Source organism: Pleurodeles waltl, chromosome 9, assembly GCF_031143425.1.
Source record: "Pleurodeles waltl isolate 20211129_DDA chromosome 9, aPleWal1.hap1.20221129, whole genome shotgun sequence".
NCBI lineage: Eukaryota > Metazoa > Chordata > Amphibia > Caudata > Salamandridae > Pleurodeles > Pleurodeles waltl.
In genome coordinates this window covers 402,421,826-402,440,100 of record NC_090448.1, presented here as the reverse complement: position 1 = coordinate 402,440,100, position 18,275 = coordinate 402,421,826, and the positions used below count along the sequence as shown (strand labels likewise).

The window sequence follows — 18,275 nt, the reverse complement described above, 5'->3', positions numbered from 1 at the left end:
ACGTTACCACCACACGCAGTAAAGATCACCTAGACAGTTCTGTCCTTCCCTACATTATCACCAAAAGGAATAAAGACCACCCCAGACGGGTCTGTTGATCCCTACATGAAAAAAAAGACCACCCAGACATTTCTATTCCTTCCCAGATTGCCACTACTTGGGATGAAGAACACCCCAAACATTTCCATCCCTCCCTACATTGTTACTTTGCCCCTGTACAGAATACAACACCCCCCTTCCCTTCATTACAACTGCAGAAAATAAACACCTCCGACGTTTCAGTTCATCGTTTCACTATCACTGCACAGAATAAGCCCTCCCAGGCATTTCTATTCCTACTATCACTGCAGGAAGTATAGGGTATTCTCAGGCATCTCTGCCCCTACCATCACTGCATAGAATACAGAGCAACCTCAGACATTCCGATCCAATACCACCACACAAAACAAAGAACACCCCTAGACACGTCTTTCCATTTCCTCAGTACCTCTGCATAGAGTAAAGGGCCATAAGTATGAACACATTTTCTCATAGGCACAAAATGGGTAAAAACCCTTTGATACACCTGGCCCAAAGAGTATTCCCTTCTACCTCACGGTGGCACGGTTAGGTTTTTCGTTAGTACTTAATGCAGGGTAATTAAACATTAGGCGAAATCTGTCAAATTTGGCTGAAGAGCCAAGGCACCGAGATGGCAGTAATATGCAAAGTATGAGAATCTTTGCACTATTTATGCTGCAAACGTCTGTTTGGCGGGGCCCAGGATGTGAATACGACAGACAGGCCTAAAGAAGCAATACAATTGCACACAGTTAATAAAAAACAGTGACCACGAGTCCGAATTAAATGTATTTGTTTAAGCTGTTATGGGGCCCGTAACCTGCTGTAATGCCCATAGATTCCTCTGACAACAAAGGGGAGCGGGTCAGTACAGTCATGGAGCGTCGCACTGGGGCAGCAATGAAAATACCAGGAAATATAATCGATGGTAGAGAAACAATTACGCCTAGGAAGATTTGTTCTACCAGGTATGTTCTTGATTCAGCCTCCTCCCAGAGAGAGAATTAACAGACTTATCGTCATTAATCCTTCATCTAGTGTTTTAATTTGAGTGAATGAAAAAAAAAAAATTTAGTAATTTAGTTGGGGTTGGTCTTGTTAGGGAGACCACAGAGGCTGTGTTAGTCTCTGAAGGGGCCATTGATTTGGCCACCTTGGTTGCTTGTCCCCTTAATATGGATAAGTACAAGCAACTTCCCCTAATAAATGCTGTTGAGGTTCAGGCCTACAGGGACACAGGTGCCAGTGTTACCATGGTAATAGAGAAACTGGTCCACCCTGAACAACACCTACTTGGTCACCAGTACCAAGTGAATGATGCTCATAGCAACACTCTTAGCCACCCCATGGCTGTTGTGAATCTCAACTGGGGGGGGGGGGGGGGGGGGGGGGGGGGGGGGGGTTGGGGGGTTACTGGTCCAAAGAAAGTTGTGGTTGCATCAGATTTACCTGTAGACTGTCTACTAGGGAACAATTTAGAGACATCAGCTTGGGCAGAAGTGGAGTTGGAGGCTCATGCAGCAATGCTGGGCATTTCTGGGCATATTTTTGCTTTAACCAGGGTTCAGGCCAAAAAGCAAAAAGGACAGGGTGACTTGGATCCTGGAACAATGGACCAAGTGCTCCCTAAAGCTAGGGTTAGTAAAGGTAAATCCCTATCTACTATCCCTCCCTCTACAGATGATTCAACTTCTGAGGAAGAAGAATTTCCCCCCTGTGCAGAACCTTCACCAGAGGAGCTGGAAGCAGACGCTGCTGAGCTTTTGGGTGGAGGGGGGCCTGCCAGGGAGGAGCTGAGTGTGGCACAGCAAACCTGTCCCACATTAGAGGGTCTAAGGCAGCAAGCTGTCAAACAGCAAAATGGGGATGTCAGTGACTCACAGAGTTTACTGGGAGGACAACCTCTTGTATACAGAGGCAAGGGACCCTAAACCTGGAGCAGCCAGGAGATTGGTCATTCCCCTACAATACAGAGAGTTCCTCCTAACTCTAGCCCACGACATTCCCTTGGCTGGACATTTAGGGCAAATTAAAACATGGGAAAGGCTTGTCCCCCTGTTTCATTGGCCTAGAATGTCAGAGGACACAAAAGATTTTTGTAAGTCCTGTGTCACCTGTCAAGTCAGTGGCAAGACTGGTGGCACCCCAAAGGCTCCCCTTATTCCACTGCTGGGTTCCCTTTGAAAGGGTAGGGGTTGACATAGTTGGCCCCCTTGACCCTCCTACTGCTTCAGGCAATAGGTTTATCTTGGTGGTAGTGGACCATGCCACAAGATATCCTGAAGCTATTCCTCTTAGGACCACTACAGCACCTGCAGTGGCAAAGGCCCTCCTGGGAATCTTTTCCAGGGTGGGTTTCCCAAAAGAGGTGATATCAGACAGGGGTAGCAACTTTATGTCTGCATACTTGAAGGCCATGTGGAAGGAATGTGGTGTAACATACAAATTCACCACACCTTATCATCCACAAACAAATGGACTGGTAGAGAGGTTTAATAAAACTCTCAAAGGAATGATAATGGGACTCCCTGAAAAAACTCAGGAGGAGATGGGATGTCCTGTTACCTTGCCCCCTTTTTGCTTACAGGGAGGTACCCCAGAAAGGAGTGGGCTTCAGCCCCTTTGAACTCCTATTTTGACACCCTGTAAGAGGTCCCCTAACACTTGTGAAGGAAGGTTGGGAACAACCTTTAAAAGCTCCTAAGCAAGACATAGTGGACTATGTACTCGGCCTAAGATCCAGAATGGCTGAGTACATGAAAAAGGCCAGTAAAAACCTTCAGGCCAGCCAAGAGCTCCAAAAGCAATGGCATGACCAGAAGGCTGTTCTGATTCAGTACCAACCAGGACAGAAGGTGTGGGTCTTGGAGCCTGTGGCCCCAAGAGCACTTCAAGACAAATGGAGTGGTCCCCACATTATTGTTGAAAAGAAGGGAGAAGTCACCTACTTGGTTGACTTGGGCACTGCCAGGAGTCCCCTTAGGGTGCTCCATGTCAATCGCCTAAAACCCTACTATGACAGGGCTGATCTCACCCTGCTCATAGCAACAGTTGAAGGACAGGAAGAAGAGAGTGATCCTCTCCCTGATCTCCTCTCTTCCACAGAACAAGATGCTCTAGTGGAAGATGTAGTTTGGCAGATTGTCTTACTGCTGAGCAGAAAGACCACTGCAAAAATCTCCTGGGTCAATTTTATGAACTCTTTTCTACTGTGCCAGGCACCACTTCTTGGTGTGAGCATACTATAGATACTGGAGACAGCATACCTGTCAAAAGTAAGATCTATAGGCAGCCTGACCATGTCAGGGAATGCATAAAACAAGAGGTTCAGAAAATGCTTGAACTGGGAGTGGTTGAGCACTCTGAAAGTCCATGGGCCTCTCCTGTGGTGCTTGTACCAAAGCCTCACTCTAAAGATGGGAAAAGAGAGATGAGGTTTTGTGTAGATTACAGAGGTCTCAACCAGGTAACTAAAACTGATGCTCACCCTATACCCAGGGCAGATGAGCTCATAGATACATTGGCATCTGCCAAGTATCTAAGCACCTTTGATTTGACTGCAGGGTATTGGCAGATCAAGTTATCAGAGGATGCTAAAGCAAAAACTGCATTTTCGACTATTGGAGGGCACTACCAATTCACAGTAATGCCCTTTGGTTTGAAAAATGCACCTGCCACTTTTCAGAGGTTGGTGAATACAGTCCTGCAAGGGTTGGAGGCTTTTAGTGCAGCATATCTAGATGATATAGCTGTCTTTAGCTCCACCTGGGATGATCACCTGGTCCACCTATGGAAAGTTTTAGAGGCCCTGCAAAAGGCAGGCCTCACTATCAAGGCTTCAAAGTGCCAGATAGGGCAGGGGAAAGTGGTTTATCTGGGACACCTTGTAGGTGGAGAACAGATTGCACCACTTCAGGGGAAAATCCAAACTATCATAGATTGGGTTCCCCCTACAACTCAGACCCAGGTGAGAGCCTTCTTAGGCCTCACTGGGTATTACAGGAGGTTCATAAAGAACTATGGCTCCATAGCAGCCCCTCTTAATGACCTCACTTCTAAGAAAATGCCTAAAAAGGTATTATGGACAGCTAGCTGTCAGAAAGCTTTTGAGGAGCTGAAACAGGCCATGTGCACTGCACCTGTCCTAAAAAGCCCATGTTACTCCAAGACATTCATTGTTCAAACTGATGCATCCGAATTAGGGGTAGGGGCAGTCTTATCACAACTCAATTCTGAGGGCCAGGATCAACCTGTTGCTTTTATCAGCAGGAGGTTGACCCCTAGAGAAAAGCTTTGGTCTGCCATAGAGAGGGAGGCCTTTGCTGTGGTCTGGGCACTGAAGAAGTTGAGGCCATACCTGTTTGGCACTCACTTCATTGTTCAGACAGACCACAATCCTCTACTTTGGCTAAAACAAATGAAAGGTGAAAACCCTAAATTGTTGAGGTGGTCCATATCTCTACAGGGAATGGAATATACTGTGGAACATAGACCTGGGAATACCCACTCCAATGCAGATGGACTCTCCAGATATTTCCACTTAGACAATGAAGACTCATCAGGTCATGGCTAGTCTTATTGTCCTTCTTTTGGGGGTGGAGGAGGGGGGTTGTGTAGGAAAGTACCATCTTGCCTGGCATGTTACCCCCATATTTCACTGTATATATGTTGTTTTAGTGTATGTGTCACTGGGACCCTGCCAGCTAGGGCCCCAGTGCCCATAAGTGTGCCCTGTATGTGTTCCCTGTGTGATGACTAACTGTCTCACTGAGGCTCTGCTAACCAGAACCTCAGTGGTTATGCTCTCTCTGCTTTACAAATTGTCACTAACAGGCTAGTGACCAATTTCACCAATTCACATTGGCATACTGGAACACCCTTATAATTCCCTAGTATATGGTACTGAGGTACCCAGGGTTTTGGGGTTCCAGGAGATCCCTATGGGCTGCAGCATTTCTTTTGCCACCCATAGGGAGCTCTGACAATTCTTACACAGGCCTGCCACTGCAGCCTGAGTGAAATAACGTCCACGTTATTTCACAGCCATTTACCACTGCACTTAAGTAACTTATAAGTCACCTATATGTCTAACCTTCACCTGGTGAAGGTTGGCTGCCAAGTTACTTAGTGTGTGGGCACCCTGGCACTAGCCAAGGTGCCCCCACATCGTTCAGGGCAAATTCCCCGGACTTTGTGAGTGCGGGGACACCATTACACGCGTGCACTATACATAGGTCACTACCTATGTATAGCGTCACAATGGTAACTCCGAACATGGCCATGTAACATGTCTAAGATCATGGAATTGTCACCCCAATGCCATACTGGCATTGGGGAGACAATTCCATGATCCCCCGAGTCTCTAGCACAGACCCGGGTACTGCCAAACTACCTTTCCCGGGGTTTCACTGCAGCTGCTGCCAACCCCTCAGACAGGTTTCTGCCCTCCTGGGGTCCAGCCAGGCTTGGCTCAGAAAGGGAGAACAAAGGACTTCCTCAGAGAGAGGGTGTTACACCCTCTCCCTTTGGAAAAAGGTGTCAGGGCTGGGGAGGAGTAGCCTCCCCCAGCCTCTGGAAATGCTTTGATGGGCACAGATGGTGCCCATCTCTGCATAAGCCAGTCTACACCGGTTCAGGGATCCCCCTGCCCTGCTCTGGCGTGAAACTGGACAAAGGAAAGGGGAGTGACCACTCCCCTGACCTGCACCTCCCAGGGGAGGTGCCCAGAGCTCCTCCAGTGTGCTCCAGACCTCTGCCATCTTGGAAACAGAGGTGCTGCTGTGTTGCTAGCCTATCCTCCTTCCTAAGTAGCCAAACCTCCTTTTCTGGCTATTTAGGGTCTCTGCTTTGGGGAATTCTTTAGATAACGAATGCAAGAGCTCATCAGAGTTCCTCTGCATCTCTCTTCACCTTCTGCCAAGGAATCGGCCGCTGACTGCTCAGGACTCCTGCAAAACCACAACAAAGTAGCAACGACGACTACTGCAACCTTGTATCGCTGATCCTGCCGCCTTCTCGACTGTTTTCCTGGTGGTGCATGCTGTGGGGGTAGTCTGCCTCCTCTCTGCACTAGAAGCTCAGAAGAAATCTCCCGTGGGTCGACGGAATCTTCCCCCTGCAACCGCAGGCAACAAAAGACTGCACCATCGCTCCTCTGGGTCCCCTCTCAGCACGACGAGCGTGGTCCCTGGAACTCAGCAACTCTGACTCCCACAGTCCAGTGACTCTTCAGTCCAAGTTTGGTGGAGGTAAGTCCTTGCCTCCACACGCTAGACTGCATTGCTGGGTATTGCGTAATTTGCAGCTGCTCCCGCTCCTGTGCACTCTTCCAGGATTTCCTTTGTGCACAGCCAAGCCTGGGTCCCTGACACTCTAACCTGCAGTGCACAACCTCCTGAGTTGTCCTCTGGCGTCGTGGGATCTCCTTTTGTGACTTCGGGTGAGCTCCAGTTCACTGTTCTTCGTAGTGCCTGTTCTGGCACTTCTGCGGGTGCTGCCTGCTTCTGTGAGGGCTCCCTGTCTTGCTGGGTGCCCCCTCTGTCCCCTCACGCAATTGGCGACCTCCTGGTCCCTCCTGGGCCACAGCAGCATCCAAAAACCCTAACCGCGACCCTTGCAGCTAGCAAGGCTTGTTTGCGGTCTTTCTGCATGGGAGCACCTCTGCAAGCTTCTTCACGACGTGGGACATCCATCCTCCAAAGGGGAAGTTTCTAGCCCCCTTCGTTCTTGCAGAATCCACAGCTTCTACCATCCAGCGGCAGCTTCTTTGCACCCTCAGCTGGCATTTCTTGGGCATCTGCCCAATCTCGACTTTGTCGCGACTCTTGGACTTGGTCCCCTTGTTCCGCAGGTACTCTCGTCCGGAAATCCCCTTTGGTTGCATTGCTGGTGTTGTTCTTCCTTGCAGAATTCCCCTATCACGACTTCTGTGCTCTCTGGGGAATATAGGTGTACTTTACACCTACTTTTCAGGGTCTTGGGGTGGGCTATTTTTCTAACCCTCACTGTTTTCTTACAGTCCCAGCGACCCTCTACAAGCTCACATAGGTTTGGGGTCCATTCGTGGTTCGCATTCCACTTTTGGAGTATATGGTTTGTGTTGCCCCTATACCTATGTGCTACTATTGCAATCTACTGTAACTTTACATTGCTTGCATTACTTCCTTTTGCTATTACTGCATATTTTTGGTATTGTGTACGTATATCTTGTGTATATTTGGCATCCTCATACTGAGGGTACTCACTGAGATACTTTTGGCATATTGTCATAAAAATAAAGTACCTTTATTTTTAGTATATCTGTGTATTGTGTTTTCTTATGATATTGTGCATATGACACCAGTGGTATAGTAGGAGCTTTGCATGTCTCCTAGTTCAGCCTAAGCTGCTCTGCTATAGCTACCTTCTATCAGCCTAAGCTGCTAGAAACACCTCTTCTACACTAATAAGGGATAACTGGACCTGGTACAGAGTGTAAGTACCCCTTGGTACCCACTACAAGCCAGGCCAGCCTCCTACAGTCTGTAATGTGGAGCTCGTATAACTAACTGGAAACCCAAATGCTTCTCTACTCCCCAGCCATTGTCATATTCTGCGGCCAAGGCCTTTCCTTTAAGAGTTCGACCTTCAACCAAGACTGCTCTGTGCTACATGGCAAGGTCAGGGCGGAGGCATGTAAATCCACTCTGCAACACAAACGGACGTCCACTACTATTGGTACTTTGTGTTTTTAAACCTCGATCGTACACTCATTTAGGCCTAAATGAGGAACTAAATCAGTTGCTGCAGTAACAATGTGTGATCTACAGCAGGTAGGGGACTTGAGTAATACAAACTCCCTGATGCTACAAGCATTCAGTATTACGCGTTGCAGTCTTGATGGAACACACAGCAATATTCTGAATTAGCAGACAGCCAATCTGGTAAGTCCTTGTCTTACTTATGTACCTCTGCTGAGATTTGCCCACAGTGCTGACCCTCTTTTGTTCCATTGCATTGTTGAATTTCACACATACAAGTGAATGCATGGTTATTCCTCAATATTTATTTGCGTTCCTCATTGTCTTTGATGCAATCTTTTTGTTTATTAACATATAACTATCATACCCAGCGCCTGTGGTTACTCTATCAGTCGGCAGCGCATCCAGCAAAAAGATGCTACAATCAAGTGAAGCAAGCACTAGTTTAAATTTCAATCATGATCATTTTACTGAACTCTGTGGGCTAGATGTCTTCCCAAGGTATACTTGGAGATATGACCTGTATTATGGATTCAGGTGACTTCAGGTAAAATGGACTACAATCCACATGAGATTCTTGGAAAAGGACGAAACATATGGCGATTAACTGCACAATCTTTTGGAAATGAGAACTAAATATGGGAATTTTGGATAAGCAGGCATATTGAATGTGACACTTCACGAAGAAATTAGGAAAAATAAAATGAGTGGAATTACTGTGTTTTGTTAAATGCACTCCTGTGAAGGCCTCACATCTCGATATATCGTAACAAAATAAACTAAAATTGAATTCTAAGACTAAGGTCTTGGTAAGGGCTTAATTGAACCTGTGGTTCCTCAATCTCTGGTCACCGGATGTGGACCTGTGCTACCAGGTAGGGAGAACATTGGAGACATACTTCATCAAGATCACTCTGTGGGCTGCGGGGAATCAGCCATGGTCAAAGAAGAACACAGTGATCTGTGGTCACTGAAACATCTTTCCCATACCTAGCTTTCCCTTCAGAGAGTTTCTGTGGTGATCATCCTCATGACCTAAACATGGTGTTTAATTGAGGGTTCCAGAATATCAGTTTGACTGTCTTCAGAGACTCCAGCATTAATTAAGACGCCCTCAAGGGAATTGCAAGCCTGTTGGTAGTTGATAAATACAATTACCAGAATAAGTAAACAAATCATGCAAATACTGCGAAAAGGGACATTTTTTTTACAATTCCTTATTGCTGCAGAAAGTTTGATAACCATTCACAATCAATTGATTATGACATGTAAATATATTCCTGGTTGTTTTGGGGATTTTATTGAAAAATAATTGCGATCGTTGAGGGGCAATATTTTTTCTTATCTTTTTGCTCTGTCATTTTTTTATATGGAATAAAAAAAGATAAAACAGCCCTAATCACTTAATCATCTGAGCACTTCATTGGTTGCCCATGGCACAGTGTACAGATTTAAGATTCTCAGTATGACATACAAAGTATTTTTTACAATTACCAAATAGTATTTGAGAGAAAGCAGCTGCTTTGCTGCAACACTGAGATTCTCGTTCGTTTCCAAAAGGGTTACTAAAAGCTATTAATATAACATAAGTAACTTTTTTGTTTTTGTTTTTTAGCATACTGTGCTAGACTCACGCTGTGTATTGATTACCAAGTAATATCCCCTTAACAGGAAGGAGGGTTAGGGGTTGAAGAAGTGCTAAATATTTCCTAAGCACAGATTGCTACACTGGGGGCGCATGTGCTCTCTTGAATCTAAATGAAGACAGAAAGTCTTGTAAATCTATGCTTTGATTTGCACGTAGCTATGCTATACATCTCTTGCTGTTGAATATAACCTCTAAAACCAGCCTCCGCTATTCTCCTGACAGAATGCACCTTAGGTATGTAGGTCTGCTGTTAGATGCTTGCCCAAAACCGACACAGTGGCCGTAAGTTTCTGAACGCTCTTGACATATCTATATTGCTCCCTAGTGAGATCCTGCATCTGGTTTCAGTGTAGGTTGTTTTGGGGTGATTTTTAAAGGACTTTTAACAAAAGAAGTGATTTAAAAATTCATGTAGGGGTAGAAATATGTACAGAAAACATTTTCAAAGTTTGAAAAATAATTTAATATGGAGCAAATCACTAAGTGTAGCGCATTCCACAATGTAGAGGGCTCACCAATAAGGCACAAGGCTGAGAAAAAGGGTAAACCTGAAGTTTCAAGAACAGTTAGATGTTGATGAGCAGATTTCTCATGAGCAGAACTGTTGAAGGTCAAGCACCCACTGACTTATTTGAGAAGGTGTGGGTCCAGCAAGCTGTGGTATACCCAATGCCACAACCTCAGTCGTCCTAATGAAAGCCAACTGTTGAGGCCTGCAAGACAAGTTTTGAGTTGCCAGCACACACCCTATATTTGATGAAGCGAGACACTATCAGAACAGCTGGAAGTAGGTCCCGGGTACTCAAAAGAACATACAGCATTCAGGATCCCTGGTAGACCACACAGTCAAGAGGCACCAGGTGAGATGAACATAATGAAAGAGCAATGGATAATTGAATTCGGTCTAATTCTGCAATGCCATAACTTCGCTTCACTGTGGATATTTAATGAGCATTAATAATTAAATAGTCGCAGTTAAAAAAATTTAAATCACCTTTAGCAAATAACTTAGATGTAAAGTTTGCATCACCTTACTGTGTTATGCCTCTGCAAATGATAAATTTGCCACCAGGGTCTGAATTTCATTCTTGCTACATGCAAATGGGATTGCCACTAAAAAGCAATGATCTGTGGCAGATGCTTAGTTACTATGGGCCAGATGTAGCAAAGGTTTTTATCCATTCTGTGTCTATGGGAAAAAGTGTTCGTACATATGGCCCTATGTATTGAAATGGTGATCCTATTAACCTGGATGTTGTTAAAATCCATTCTAAGGTTAGCAACTTAGTGAGTGGATGACCACCTTCAATTTTCTCAAGAAGATCCAAGAGAGTCGCTTCGAACAGTCATCTACTACTTGTTTTTTTTTCTGTATGGGGCAATGTTTTAATTGACCAATGCAATGTTATTTAGTCACATTGCAAAGGCTTTACCACTTGCATCCTCCATTGGTTACTTTTTGTGTTTGGGGTAAAGACCTGATAATCTGTCAGAAGGAAGGTCTCACGTTTGGAGGAAGTAAACAATATTCCTTAATCAGCAATCTACATCCGGGTAAGAGAATGTTTCTCATAAGGGGTTTTAAACCTTTCTGGAACCTGTCCAGCTCAGGCTTCCTGAGCAATCAACGTAAAAGTGGGTCCAGATCCTGGTGTACCCCATTCCCATGGTATGGCCTCTCAGCTCAAATCTTTCCTTAACTGGTGCATGTAAAACACTGTGGTGGCTGCTGAGGCCTGGCACCCTATTGTTTAATAAAAGTGTTCTACAAATATAATTGGTTGTTGCCCAAAATTGCCCTGCTGGCCCCTTAAATGTTACTGTAGTGCCTACCACCTATCCCCGTCCCAAGGCTTAAGCTTATGGATAGCCTGAACCATCCAAATCTATACCTGCTGGACTCTTAGCTCAATGCACAGGACAATTCAAATATAAAGAATTGCCAGCATGAAAGCAACACTTTCGGGCTTGTGCGGTACGTATAAAAGCCACTGGTAATGACCTTTGATGGAACTCTTGTGGCTCGAATCTCGCCACTGAAACATGCAAATCGGGTCATTCCAATTTTCGAGAAAGGGTAAAGGACTTCTCCTCATTAGAGCCTTTGAAGCAAATAAGGGGTCTAGCACGTTTCTACCATCAGGCAGCTCAAGGATGACACCAGGAGATGCAGTTGTGAAGAGTAGGGCTTACATGAACAATCCTAAGTTTACCTTTTACCTTGTGCTGGCAGACAACCTTTTCAGAATTATGATGCAAGCCACATTTTAGGTCTGCATACAGCTAAATATACGCACTAAGGCAGAGCTTAATTTTTGAATAAATGAAGTATACACTTCCACAGTATCTTAGGAGCCCGCCGCCAGTGCTGCCGTACATCAAGGCTGCCTAGTCTTGATTCCACCTCAAACTTTTCTTCCATCATGCTACTCTTCCCATCTCTGGAGCTTCCTCTTGCAGGTTCTTTTGCATCCCTACTTCTGCTCTGCCACCGTTTTCCCCATATTTCTCTTCCTCCTTGTTTCTTCCTTTTCTGGCTTTCGGTCTCTTGCTCGGGGTCAAAGTCTGATGATGTGAAAGTAAGTCTCAGTCCCCAGTCAATCACTGGCAAATCCAACAGGTCTTGCCAACACTTTTGGCTTTGTCAACGATTTTTACTAAGGGTGTTCCACATCGCCCAAATAAATTAAAAACAAAATGCTCATTTGCCGATGCAGGACGGCAACAAAGCATTTGAGTAAAGCGCAGACCATGACAGGATGGGCAGGCGCGCAAGGGAGGAGCAGGGAGGGAGTAGAAGACAGGGGATCTGGATGCCGGGGAGCAACAGACATGCCGAAGTGAAGAAGATGACAACTGAACAAATAAATATATAAATACAACGAAACTGTATAAAATATATATTTTTTAAAAACTAGCTAGGCCGGGAGCAACTGGTGAGCTGGGAAGCAGGGGGAAAATGCAACACCATGAGCACGGGGTGGGGGTACTTGACGGGAAAAGCGGCACACAAAGGTGACAGCAAGACCACATTCACTCCATTCACAAGTCATCCAATCACATGGGTGGTAAAGATGCCATGCTGCCCGAGGGAGGGACAAACACAAGAAGAGGATGGAAAGCCATTGAATAAGAAGCCAGCGAATGAAGGTGAAAAGTCAGCCAGCCAGAGGTAAGCAATGGATGGGCCCAAAGCCAAGGGCAAGCTCGGTATGGTCCCCAAGAACTCAGTTAACAGTAGACAGCCACAAACTGTCTATAGGCAAGAGTAAAAATTGGTGTTGGTGTCGACCATATAAAACCAGGGCCTCCAATCGTGTTGGTAATAAGAGTACTTATGTTCAAAGGAAAATCATCCTGAGCTACTAATATTATTACTGTTATAATGGTGATAGCATCAGAGCAAGATTATAATTATGGCCACCATATGAAAGCTTATGAATAGTGATCACCTCAGTTCACCAGGCAGGCTGCCATCAAAAATGTAAAAAAATGCTTTGTCAATGTGGAATGCTTCTACATGGGAAATACCTAACAGCCATAGCTGCAGTGCTCTTGGAACCAAGGGAGTAATATTAGTAATGCCGCCTCAGCGCTGCATGATTGACCTGTAAATATCAGTTTAAAATATATTTTGGAAACTCAACTACTTTCTACAAACATCAGCTGAAGAGTTCTGAAAATACATACATCTTCGTCTCAAACACATGCTTTTCCTTTTTGGTAAGCATATATTAATTCAAACAAGCTAAGTTTCTGATTTGGCTGGGTGGTACACACAAAAGCTACTCACAGGTAGCTAGAGAGCTGCGAGTAGCTCACGATCTACTCGTTGGAGAACTCTGATCTAAAACCTCTGGCACAAACTAAGCACAGCACTCAGATCTCTGACTCTCGAGGCTGTCCTTCATGCCATGTTTATTGAAGCACTTCTAGTCTCGTTCCAATGCCGCATGGTGGTAAAGCATGGATAGATTTGTTCATCTGCAATTAAAGCGCGTATTTGTTTTCGGTATCTGCTTCTAGACCCGTTTACTGGATCTGTGCTTTGACGCTGCCAGACTTGGCTGGAACTACTAAAGCGAAACAGAGGCAGTGGCTGTTCCCAAAAATGCATTTGTATTTACGTTTTTAGACTGTAATTGAGTCAATTGCTATTTAAGGTGCCGATTCGTTCGGGGTTTCTGGTGACTTCAACTTTTCGTCTTGGGCACAATTCAGATGCTGAAATCTTTCCAGTAGCCAATATTTTTTACCATGGTTGATAGCACACACATGGTGTTAAAGAATGGTAGTTGCCGGGCTGGAGAGAGCCTACTGCGCATGTGTGTTTGGCCGGCCCAAGCTGCCTGCCCAAACATACATGCGCAGTAAGGGAGAGTGTTGAGCACTCCCCCTCACAGCTCCTCACCCCAGATGCCCTGCCCCTTTCACAACGAGGGGATAATAAACATAGTATATGTCCTAACAGAGGAGCCGCCCCTGGCAAGTTCCCTTTTCATTCTGTGAGGTTTAATACTTTCAAGCGTGGTGTGGCCACCCAGTGCAGAAAAATATGAGGATTCACCCCCATCATCTGACACAGCATAACCTTTTTGAGAGCACCCCAGCTTTTAAAACCTTAAGTTTCTTCATTATATGTTGCATTGAGACCATCGACCTGCTCAGTAAAGCTAAGAAGGGAATCTATAGCCAAGAGTTTGTATTAAGGCTAACCCTGATGTACTCGTTTTACTTGATGTCTGTAGTGTCTAAGCACATTCAGTGCAGTTGTTGGAGCAGTCTGTATACACCTTCTACCCTCTGGAACAGCAAACCTCCTGTAATAATTACGAGAATTACGAGGTGTACTATGGTATATCCCTTAACAAAAGCCCAATCCAGGGATGGATGCTGGCACTTGTCCCCCACCACAGGTGTTTCTGACCTGATGGTAAAATCTATTAAGTGACTGGTTGTAGTACCAGGAGCATCAAAAAGCACTAGCTGCTTATTTTGGCTCTGGAGGCTAGGGTAGGACACTAGTTTCAATTCAGACTCCTCTGTAGACCTTCAATTAGCTTCTGCTGCTTTGTGCATCTTTGCACTTAAGGCTGAACTCAATGTGATGCCATGACAGGGACTACATTCCTACATGTGAAGGATACATTTCAGGCACCCAGTGTTGCAATCACACATTGGAACTTAGTTTGAACGTTGGATCTGCATTCTATAACTGCATTTTTAGATGTTATCTTTCTGACTTAAGTAGAATGCTTCTACAACCTAAACTTTGGCTTTGCCTTCCAGGTAGCTGCTCATGGTCATGAAAGACTCCCAGTCTGAAACTTCACGCCTCAGGTGACCTGGTGGCAGTCTTTTCCTGTTTTTAGGCTGTTGGCATTAAAGTGTAATGACAGTATGGTCCTGAGGCATATTCGTGAAGTGTTTTGAGGCGCAGAATATTATATGAGGTTTATTAATGTGTAGATTGAGATAGGCAATTGGGGCCTCTAAGGTTATGTTATGTTGATTTGTATAGTACACAAATCACCCGAGAGGGTAGCCAGGCGCTTAGGCAGGTGTATCATCCCGAAGGTGCTTATGCAAAGTGCCAGGTCTTCAATTTCTTGCAGAACTCAAGAAGTGAGGAGGAGGCTCCGATGTGTTGAGGGAGGTCGTTCCATGTCTTAGGTGCGATGTAGGAGAATGAGCGACCTCCAGTTTTGCTTTTGTGGATGCTGGGAGTGAGTGAGAGTGAGGCAGAGCGTAGGTGTCTGCTAGGTTGATAAAAGTGTATGTAGCTGTTCAGGTATTCTGGTCCTGTGTTATGTGGGTTTTGTGTGTGTGTGCGAAGCTTGAATTGGCTCGGTCTGTGAATGGAGAACCAGTGAAGCTTCCTGAGGTGCGGTGTGATCTGGCTGTGGTGTGGGAGGTCTAGTAATATTCTTGTGGCGGTGTTGCGAATGGTCTGGAGTCTGTGTAGGAGTAGTTTAAAGATTTTGGCCTAAATAATGTTGCTGTAGTCCAGCCTGCTGCTGATGATGATAGGTTAATGTAGCAGCCTAATGGAATCACCACTAGATGGTGTAAAACCACAACAAAAGGGCTAAACATTGGCTTGTTCTAATCAGTAGTTTGGGAGCAAGGGTATGCTCCAGCAGCATTGTTTTTGTTTTGCCTGGATTGTCAAATATTCATGCACCATACCCGCCCTCTGAACGTGTTTTCTCATTGAGAAAAAAAAAAGTTATAATTGGATATGGATCTTAGCTAAAACAAAAAAAGTAAAAAAAAATTTTACAGTGAAGTTGTTGTTAAGAGATGAAATAAAGTACAACTAATGATTTACACATTTTTAAAAAATGCTGAAATTACCAGTTGTAGTTTACAGAATTAACTATTAATTGCACTCAGCCATGCACTGCGCTTATGGCCTCACATATTACATCACCCATGACATCTTTCATGACATCACTGGGGATATTATCAAGTCGTGACAGCATCCTACAAGGTATGTGGACTAACTAATTCAACAGGCTACACCTGTGGCCAATTTTCTATTCACCTTAATGGGATTACCTTCTTAAGACTTCAAATGGCCTGCAAATTTAAGTCAAGGGATTAACAGGTATGCATTTGCCCCTGAAAAGACACCTTCTTTCAGGCCCAATGGTCGAAACTCCCTAGTTTGGCAAAAATACAGTGCACATTCTGGAGATGGGCACAATGGCATACAACCTTAGGTCTATGTTTACAATGTCAGTGGTCCCTCTACATTATTAAAACTGCAAAGCCTCAAAATCTTAAGAGAAGTTATAGAAATAAACATTCATACCATATAAATGCTGTTGCTATGTATAATTTTTCTGTAGCACTATATTACACTATTTAACCCGGGCACATGGCCAGATATTCACTGGTGGATCATCTTTTGTCAACAGAAAGTTAGTTTTTTTCTCACAGATTTTAGCTTTAAGCCACAGCCTACTTTGAAACGTACTTCTGCAATCCATATCAAGTGTACCCAAGCTTTACCTTGTTTAATGTGGAGTAATACTTAAGGGGCTGTCATTGTGATAATGAAAACAATATTTCACAGTGAATCGTGACATATTTTTCATAAACGCTGCATTTTTTTGCAATAAGAATACTAATAAATTGAGATATATATATACACATATCTATCATCACTGAAGGTTTCAGCAATTCTGCTTGCTGGGATTACAAAGCAATTGCAAGGATGCCCTCAAGAAACTGAGGAAAAATGCTGTGATTTTTAGTCCTTTATGTTATTCCGCACACCAGGCAATTTTCACCCATATATCCCTCTTATTTTGAGAAGGCAAACGTTCAGGTGAAAACTCACCCAAGCAGTATTTGCACAACACTTATAACCCATATGCGGCAAGTACTTCCGCTATAGGATGCATAGGGGTTACATGGCTACTTAATCTGGGCCCTAAAACAGTCTTCATACGTTGTATATTGCTCTAAATCCACATCTGCTGTTGGCTATTGTAGGTTCTTACACCTACAGTGAATGGGGGCCAGCTTTGAATTTGCTCAACATTTTTCCTGAAGGCTCTATCGATAATATGACATATATAACCCAACATGCTTTTTTTCACCAGCACAGAACGTGGTCTAATCATAGGCCAAGGTGTTTTTTTATTTAATTAATTTTTTTGCACATTGGTTATTTAGAAATTACTTTTTATTTGTAGTGATCTCATATGAAACAAGTTTTCTCCCACACTGTGAATCACTGTGCCCAGTGCAAAGGAAGAAAAATAAATATTAAGGCACTGGAGCTCTGGGTCGTCACGTCTCTGCTCTCAACGTCACTGGAGGTCCCATTCAGGGCCAGGCCGAGTCGAGGCACTCTACTGTTTCGCTTGAATAATACTGAAGGTAATTTTGGTTTCAGCCACTAGGTAGTTGGGGTACCTACTGTGCGAATCTAAAACAGACCCACAATGGAATACGCAGCCTTTCTGGACACGGAATTGGCGCATAAATGCAAAAAAGCTGGGGCTTAACCTCAACTATAGAGCAGATCAGCAGCTTAGGTAAAATGCTAAGAGCAGAATAAAAGAGCCAGCAAGGTCCCTTGCAGACGGTATCCTCCCCTTCCGGCCAAAAGTCTTGGCAGCTACAGGACAGCAATAAAGAAATAGGGAAGAGGGTGGCGAGAGTTAAAGTTCAAGGCCATATGATAGAGCCCCCGAAACACACATTTGCACAACCAATGTTTAATCCCAGAGAAGGAAAAGAGTGCCAGCCCTAAAAGAACAATCATAACCACAAGTCTGTTACTCTCAAGGTAAGGTAGTGCCATCATCAACTTCAAGAAAAAACAGCCTCACTATCTGCTTGCAGTTAGGCAATACAACGAATGCATTGAACGTTCATTCATTGTACATAGGAATAACCAGTAACCAAAAACATGCAAAGAATAAAAAGGGGCCGACATTACACGCCCTGGTCGTTTAGTGTGACTATGGTTTTTAGGTCATGGCCATTGCTGATATACATGTTGTTGGCCCCTTTCTGAAATGGAACAGATGAGCTAAGAACGCTAGAATAGGATGTGACACAGAGTATGAGTAATTAGCATTGGCTAATTTTAATTCAAGCATTCCACCCATTTCTTTTTCTGTCGTCTAATGGTGACAGGACAGGCGTCGATGGATCTCCTGCAACATCTTCATACATTTGAGAAAGTACCCACATGGTCTATCTCTTCTCTCATACTGTGTCACTGCAAAGAACAGGGAGCAACCCCAGGCCTTCACATCACTGCAATCTCATTGCATCACTGCTTGGAATACAGAACACCCACAGAC

At 44.4% G+C, this 18,275-nt stretch overlaps 1 protein-coding gene across 9 annotated transcripts in view; it reads right to left on the bottom strand.

Annotated features, from left to right (window-relative positions):
* Nucleotides 1–18,275, bottom strand: part of RCOR2 (REST corepressor 2) — a 164,576-nt gene that overhangs the window by 88,426 nt on the left and 57,875 nt on the right. The window lies entirely within an intron of this gene.